Raw genomic sequence first — 8,684 nt, 5'->3', positions numbered from 1 at the left:
TTTTTCCACATGCTTTAATATTTTATCCTTGCTATCTTCTCTGCATTCACATTTTTTACAGCAATAGAAGCAATTTGTTATAACCTTCAATCGACTAAATTCCTCAGCATAATCCTGATCATCTGCAATTGTACAATTATCCTTGGATTTATTGAAATTGCTGTCAATAAGTGTAAAATCGTCAATAAATGAATATCCACTTTCATAGATGTAACAACTAGTGGGAGTATTTCTAAAAAGAGAAATACACAGACTCATTGGCAATATCATTATTCCTCTAAAGCCAATTTCATTCAGTAGTAAATCAATCAATGCAATAATATCTGAACGGCTAAAGAAATCAGTAAAAATAAGCTGAACGAATAGAGATCTTGGTGGTTTTGTTACAATTACATCTGATTCTGCATTATTATCGGTAGCCTTATTGCTATCGGTACTTCTGGATTCGACTTCATCGATAAGCTCATTATGGTTTGTCCCCGACTCTGAAGAGAGTTCTTGAAAGTATTCCTTTATCAATTTGTATAATCCTTTTATGCAAATGCTTTTCAGTTTGTATTTTGAAATGTTAAATACAGAGTTTTCAATAAAATCCTGAAAAATTGTAATACTTCCAATTCGAAGAACATTTTCATCAAAAACTATAGGAATTGATGGAAATGTATAGATTGGATGCTTGAATTCATTTTTTACCAGATTGGAGATGTCACATCTATCAAAATAACTTACAACATTTTTATTTGGAATATTTATTGGAGTGAATACAAATGGAGGGTTCTGCAAGGAATTCAGCATTGAAGGGCACAAAATTAGACAAATTATTAGATTCAAATAAATAGTTTACTTCCTTTATTGCCCAACGAAGGGGATGGTAGAAGTGCTCACAAGAAAATATTAGGTTTCTAGAACCTTCTATAAATATTACATTCATATTTATTTGTTAAAAATAATAGTTAACCAACAATAAATTATGTTGGACGGTCAAGTGTGAAGACTTATTCAAAAGCCAATGTCTGCTATTCAATATATTCCTAATCAAATAATTTGTTACTTAATATTTTATTATAAACCCACCTGTTTGTGATGCCACAACCTCAAGTACATCATCATCCATTATTCCACACTCCTCAAGAGTTTTTCCTGTCTCAAGAAATTTTCCATTCCTTATCAGTCGATATTCTCTAGAATCCACTTTCCTGGCATCACAGAATGCATGGAGCAATCTGGACATCTTACTGGAAAGCTTTGCTACTACTTTACTTTTGTCATTTTCACTTCTCTTAAGAAGTATTTTCACTGTGGCTTTCTTTTCTGGCTGTTCTTCATTTTCCATTTCTGGCATCTGGGGAAATAAAATTGTAAAAAGTGTAAGGTTGGAAATCTCTAACATAAAAGTGGCATCTATATCATCACATCACTTTGGCTGGATAGCATTGCTCAATACTACTAATATCCATCCGAAACAATAATTGGCAAAGCTGCATCATACTGAGGCTTAAAACACTTAGAAATTATTGTTGAGCACATCACTTAAGAAATCATTTATTAATTTTATATATGTGTTTTAAAAATGAATAGAATGCCTTGCCTTCCTTTACATTCAGGCAAAGATAGTCATCTGCCGCCTGCATTGTTAGGTCATATTTTTGACCATCTATAGAAACTTTTTCGACAACAGAGCTCTCAGATCTTTCATTAGTAAAAGTGTTAAAATCTCGATCTGCACCTGAGATCATAATGAAGTCATCGGTATAGCTTGGAAACAATGGATAGCTCTCTATTACATCCTCGTCCACCTCATTAATGGTTTCAAAAGACTCTTTCAAAAACTTTTGATAATCAAATATATCTTCTAGCACTGTCTGCTGTTCAAATCTCTTGAAAATTTCGCTTCTCTCATTTGCCTCCATATAGTATTTGGTATCGATACTCTTGGAGTCCCTAAGCCAATCTGGTGCTTCGGAATCATTAAAGTCGTCCAGAATGTTGTTTTCAACAATCTCTGTATAAGGAGTGTATACACGCCTGAAATCTGCATCAAGTGAGTCATCATGCTTCTTGGTATCAATATTTATTTTCATTTTCATTACATATGGTCCTGGAATCTGTACTGGAGGCTTAGTTATCCAGTTTAAATCAGAGGTAGATATTTTTTCAGATTCTGCCATCTATGGGTAAGAAAATAGTTTATTTAGAAACGATCTTTCATCTTTTATCAAGCCAAGAGTATTTCATGGTTTTATGCTAGATATTTTGCGTATTCACTGAAATACCATGAAGAATAGAATAATTTGGAAGTTATACATTTGTCTTGAAATTTTAACCCATGAAAATTGATACTATTTATCATTCCAAAGATGATCGTAGAAAAGAGTCGAAGGATGATATCAACAACAGAAGGTATTCGAAAGATACTAAGCACCATCCATTATTAAAGGAAAGAGAGTATGTTCGAGCACTGAACTCTATCAAAATAGATCGTCTTTTGGCACAGCCATTCATCACAGCATTTTCTGGACATGAAGAGGGAATTAACAAACTAAGCAAAGATATAAATTCAAATGTATTTATTAGTGCCAGCTATGATAACCAAGTGTTTCTGTGGGATTTATTTCAAAGGGGAAATTCTAAGAATCCTACAGATAAATGCATTGTAGCTTCCAAAAGATTCGACGATGTTGTCAATGGGATCTCGGTAAATTCTGGGAGAATCTTTGTAAGTCAAGAAAAGAATGTTTTAAGTTTTGGAATGGATTTTACTAAATCATTACTTTCTTATAAAAATGAGACCACTGTCAATCAGATAGACATAAATAACAACCATATTGCTGTGGCAACAAACAACAAACTAAATATATTTGACGTTGAAAGAGAGAGTCCTATCAACACTTTTGAAATTAAATCAAATTTTGTGAAAATAAACAAAACGTTTGCAAATATAATAGGAGTGGTTACTGATACCAGCATTGAACTGATAGACAACAGGTCAAACAAAAACATTCTTAAAATTGATGATGTTGCTTACTGCATTGATTTTTCAGAGAATATTTTAGGCTATGGATCCCAGGATTATGCAAGCACCTTTGATATTAGAAACAACTACCAGAGATATTATAGAAAGCACACAAATTCAGTGATATCATGCTCATTTTTAGACTCAGACACCTTTACCACTGGCTCCAGTGATTGTACAATTAGAATACAGGGTAAGAAGAAGGAAGATGTGTATTATAATGATAGAATGGGAATGGTCTATGGAATTGAATATAGCAATGATGGGCAATATATAATCTCTGGATCAGACGATGGGTCTTTGAGGCTTTGGAAGTCTGATGCAAATCAAAAGCTAAAGATTCTCTCCAGTAAGGAATCTGAGTCTATAAAATATAGAAAAGAACTGCAGAATAAGTTCAAAGATTTAAACGAAATAAAGAGAATATCAACACACCGATTCCTACCCAAGGAAATAAAGCAACAGATGAGGATTAAGCACGAAAAGTATGAAGCAAAACGTAGGAGAGAAGAATGGAGAGCCAAAGAACAGGAGAAATAAAACTTAATTAAATAGCATTAGCCAACTCTTAATAGCATAAAATTCGATTTAAAAAACATAAATTGTATTAAAATGATCTTTCTCTGAGCCAAAGAGTAGTCTGAATTAAGTTATGATTCACCATCACCTTTTGCATTAGACTATTCCTATGGAGACATCTGTATATTTCCACGCACAATTACGATCATCCCAAAACAGTCCCGTAAAATGCTAACTTTCTATTAATACAGACAGCAGCTTTAACTGCTGGGCATTTCGCACTATCTGATACAGCAGATCCTACTTATCTCCGCCTCAGACCTTCCTAAGAATTATTAAAATTCCTCGCAAAAGCTTCTAGCTCAGAGAAAGATGGGCAAAACTTTTCAAAAATTAAAATTCTTTAGTTAAATATCTAGAATACTAGTTGTAAACCTTAATTCCACCAAAGAATATATAAGTATGATAAGGGTTGGGATTGTAAAGATGTTATTTCTATTTGGATAATTAGCCATAGAACTACTTTGTACTGGATTAAAAAGATATTTGTAGATTGTTTTTGTCCAGCCTATTCTTTGTGTAATGTCAAAATTCTTTTAACTTGTCTACTTTAATGAGAAGGTCAAACTTCTATGATTTGGAATATCCATTTTTACTAACCTATCAAGATTGAAAGCGTGGTTGAAGAAATTCCATTTCCCTGCTTTTTATTGTCCCATCCCGTAAAACTTGCCCCAGAATGCCCAACTTGTGTCTTCAAGCCATCAAAATGCTTAATTTTAAAAGCTACAAAGGTATGCATGCCATAACACCATTTGATGAGCACTTCACGGCTATTGTTGGTCCAAATGGTTCAGGGAAATCAAACATAATTGATTCTATTCTATTCGTCCTTGGGTACAAGGCCAAAAAGATGAGGCATACCAATCTAAAGGATCTAATTCATGCAAGCTGTACAGAATGCTATGTAGAAATAATCTTTAACAAATTTGCAGTGAAAAGAAGTGTAAATTCATCTGGCCAATCTAAATATTTTTTAAGTCAAGTGGTAAGTAGTGAAAAAGAGGTGGGGAAGACGAGGGATGAGTATTGCAATGGATATAGGTCAGACACTTCATTAGGAGAAATAGAATATGCCCATATCTCTAATTCAGACTTAGTCACTTTCCTTAAAGAAAATGGAATTGACTTGGAACACAATCGTTTCTTAATTTTACAAGGTGAAATCGAAAGTATTGCGATGATGAATCCTATGGAACTACTGGACTATATAGAAGACTGTATTGGAACAGTTTCTTATCAAAAAAGCATTGAAAGGTTGAATCAAGAGCGTAACCAGGAAATTACTCGGCTAGAAGAACTTTCTGATCAATTGAAATTCCAGGAAAATGAGTATTCTTTCAAAAGAGCCAAAAAAGAAGAGAAAATTAAAATTGTAAAGGATAGACAAACTAATCTAAGATTCAAGAGCAGAATTATTAAACTTAAACAGTTATATAGCACAAAATATAGAAGGAAGATAGAAGTAGAGAGACAAAAGAAAATGGAGAAAGTGAATGAATTACTTAAAGATCAATCTTTAAATGCAAGAAAATTGGAAGAGCTATCCAATGATTCCCATGGGTTGTCAGAAAGGAGGTACAAAGAGCTTGAAACCATGTTTCTTAATGAAAAGTCTAATATTCAAAAGTTAGAAAGAGAAAATAAATTCAATCTATTGAGAAAAACAAGGTTAGAAAAGGAAGTCAAATCTGCACACAATGAAATAAAGAATTATAAACTAAAGGTAAAAGATTATGAGAATGAAAAGGCAGCTTTGGATGCAGAAAAAACAGCATTAGACAAACTCGTATGTGAAATTAATTTTCAAATTGACAAGATTCAGAGAAGTATTGAAGAACAAAATAGATTAGATCCTGGGTACCTGGAATACGAAGAGAAGAAGAAGAATTTGGAGAGTGAGTTGGCTATGGTCTTCGAGAGGATGAATATTTATTCTAAGAAGATTTCAGAACTGGAATATTATAATATCAGGAAGAAAGAAATTGAATCGTATTCTGATGTAGATCCAGAGCAAATTAATGAGTTAGAACGTGAAATTTCTACTATTGAAAAGGATCTGGTCAAGACGAACGAGGAGATTTACAATAGAAAACGACGAGCGGAGGAATTTAAGAATGTAGAATATCAATATAAGAGAGAAGCTGAAATTATTAAAAAAATTAAGCATGTCAATGGATATTGTGGTCCACTGAAAAGTCTGGGTATTATTAAAAAGGGCTATGAAGTGGCAGTAGAGGCAGCCACAGGTTCTATGAATTCCATAGTTGTAGAAACTACTTTGGCAGCAGAAGAATCCATTTCAATTATTAACAGCAACAAATTAGCCAGAACAACATTTATAATAATTGAAAAATTGAATGCAATGTCGTCCGAAAGCAATGACAAACAATTGCTTAGAAATATGATAAAATGTGAGTTGAAATACCAGCCATGCTTTCAATATGCACTTGGTGACACATTAGTAGTTGAGGATCTGGAAACTGCTAGATCTTTGGCATTTTCTAGGGTTAGAAGACGAGTTGTGACCATAGATGGTAAGTTATTCGAAAAATCTGGAGTGATGACAGGTGGAAAAGTATCAAAAAAATTGAAAAGTATAGATGAATTGGAAAGTATACACGGGAATATGAAAAATCTTCTGAATAAAAGGAGGATAGAGTTATCAAATATCAAAAATCAAGCATTCCTTAAAGATGAAGTGAAAGAGTTGGTTAGAAAGAATATTCAATGTCTAAAAGAATGTTTGTCTTTGATACCAAAAAGTACACAAGGTATAGAAAATGCCGGTGCGGGGAGACATATTCTAAAATTGAATTCTGAACAGGATATTGAGGAGGACCAATTTGCTATTATTGCTTCTCTAAAACAAATAATCAGCCATTGTGAGAATAATATTGACAGAATTAAATCACAAATTAAGAAATATGAAACCTATGAAGATGCTGAGATGACGGAAATGAAGAATAAGCTATTGGTGGAGTTTGACAAGCTGAATGCTGCAGAGAAACGAATTCAGGAAATCAGGATTAAATTAAATTCCAAAGTTCAAAGAGTAGATGTGAATATTGAAGTATTGGAGCATGAGATTGAGAATTGTAAGATTATCGATATTGATTATGAAAAGTTGAGTAGATTTGAAGTGGAGTATAAGAAGATGTACGAAGAATATCAAGTAAGGCAAAAGACCATATTAAAGTTAAGAAATGAGATAGGAAGGTATTACCATGAAGAGGCAAGGATAAAGGAAGAGTTGGAAGAACTATCCGATGAGATTGTGGAATGTGATAAAGTCACCCAGGAATGCATGGACACAGGCACTGAGATAAAGAATGAAATGAAGATTATTACGAGTCTATTAGTCAATGAAGTAGAAAATGAAGAGGTTTCTTCAGAAAGGGGGGATAAGCCAAAAAGAAGTAATAAGCACAAATTTAAGAGTGTAAGTGCGGATGATGGTGTCCAATCTTACGAGGAGTTAGATGAAGAATCGAAAAATAGCAATATTTCTAATGAAATGTCCTTGTCTGAAAACGAAGAATCAAATTACTTAGTAAATTTAAAAAATAAGATTGGAGAATTAGTGAAAAAGTTTCGAAAAAGCGAAAAAAATCAAGAGAGAGACTCATTAGATGATATTCAAATGTATAGAGTTATTTTCATGGAATTTGAAGAGGCTAGAGGTACATATGAAAAAATGAAGTCAAAGAAATCATTTTTAGAAGGTAAAATTATAGAACTGAACAACAGTATCGAGAAACTGGTTAATGAAAGGTTGCAAAGGTTTATGGAGGGATTTAAACAAATTAACGGGTATATCAAAAGAATATTTAACACCCTTACTTTTGGAGGAAATGCAGAATTAGATTTAGTGGATTTTTTAGATCCGTTTTCGGAGGGAATTAAACTGAGTATAATGCCACCAAAAAAGGCCTGGAAGAACATTTCAAATCTCTCTGGAGGCGAAAAGACCTTGAGTAGTCTCAGTCTCATATTTGCACTTCACCGATATAAGCCAAGCTCATTTTATATAATGGATGAAATAGATGCAGCATTAGATTATAAAAATGTATCGATTATTTCTCAATATCTAAAGCAAATTGATGCCCAGTTTATTATTATTAGTTTGCGAAATGACATGTTTGAAATGGCCAGAACCCTTCTGGGTGTATATAAACTAAATGAGATATCAAAATTTATTATAGTGAATTTGGAGAGTTTAAAACTTTAAAAGATGACTGTGATAAACTCAGGTACCACAGTTTTGTGCTTATAGTGCATATATTTAGTTGGTTAACCTAGATAATTATGAGGTGATTAGAAAATATTCACTAATTAATATCAACCCTTAGAATACAGCCTATCCATCCAAAATCTATATGTATAATATCATAAATCATATAGTAATGAATTGGGAACCAACTTTTTAGGATCATAGCAATATCAAATTCAGAATTATACTTTAAATATACAACTAATAGCGCAAAAATAAAAAAAAGGGACATTTGTAGCAGGAAAATAAACTCTGGTCAACCTTGTCTCATGCTTCTTTTAAACCAGCATATACTAAGCACACGAGCAAATAAAATCGTGAGCATCCAGCATAAGCATATGAAAAACAAGAATATCTTTGGCTCCTTCAATCCTAATGAATCAATATAATCAAGTGTAGCTGGCATTTCGAGGGCTATCAAAATTTAACTAAATATTGATTAAATTTTCCAAAGTGCTTAATTTATAAAAATTTTCAAAAGTAAGCATTAAGGAAGTAAAACAATTATTATAAACTTCAGTCATTAAAGATGAAATAGTGAACCCGGTTACTAAATGTGAAATAAGATCATCCTACTCTTCCACATTACTCGACTTGTACTTGTAGATGAAAAGAACTGATTTAAATTCTATATGGATATATTAATAAACCGGATACGTTATTTGATTCATTGGGAATAGCTGCGATGTAGGTAGTATATTTCTGAATTTTTATAAGCTACTAAAAAGTCGAAATCTGATTTAGAAGGCATCTGCTTCACAATGATTCTTGTTAGATAAAATACTAATCCCTTTTTAAGTAAAATTTTTTGTAAAATTT

At 32.6% G+C, this 8,684-nt stretch overlaps 1 non-coding gene across 1 annotated transcript; it reads right to left on the bottom strand.

Annotated features, from left to right (window-relative positions):
* Positions 1-3,637: 3,637 nt before the first annotated feature.
* Positions 3,638-3,897, bottom strand: LOC147075489 (Nuclear RNase P). The gene has a single exon (XR_015070014.1).
* Positions 3,898-8,684: the final 4,787 nt, after the last annotated feature.

This window comes from Rhyacophila brunnea, unplaced genomic scaffold (genome assembly GCF_057557595.1).
Source record: "Rhyacophila brunnea isolate RB1 unplaced genomic scaffold, BYU_Rbru_1.0 scaffold_144, whole genome shotgun sequence".
NCBI lineage: Eukaryota > Metazoa > Arthropoda > Insecta > Trichoptera > Rhyacophilidae > Rhyacophila > Rhyacophila brunnea.
This window is presented reverse-complemented; position numbering and strand designations above follow the sequence as displayed.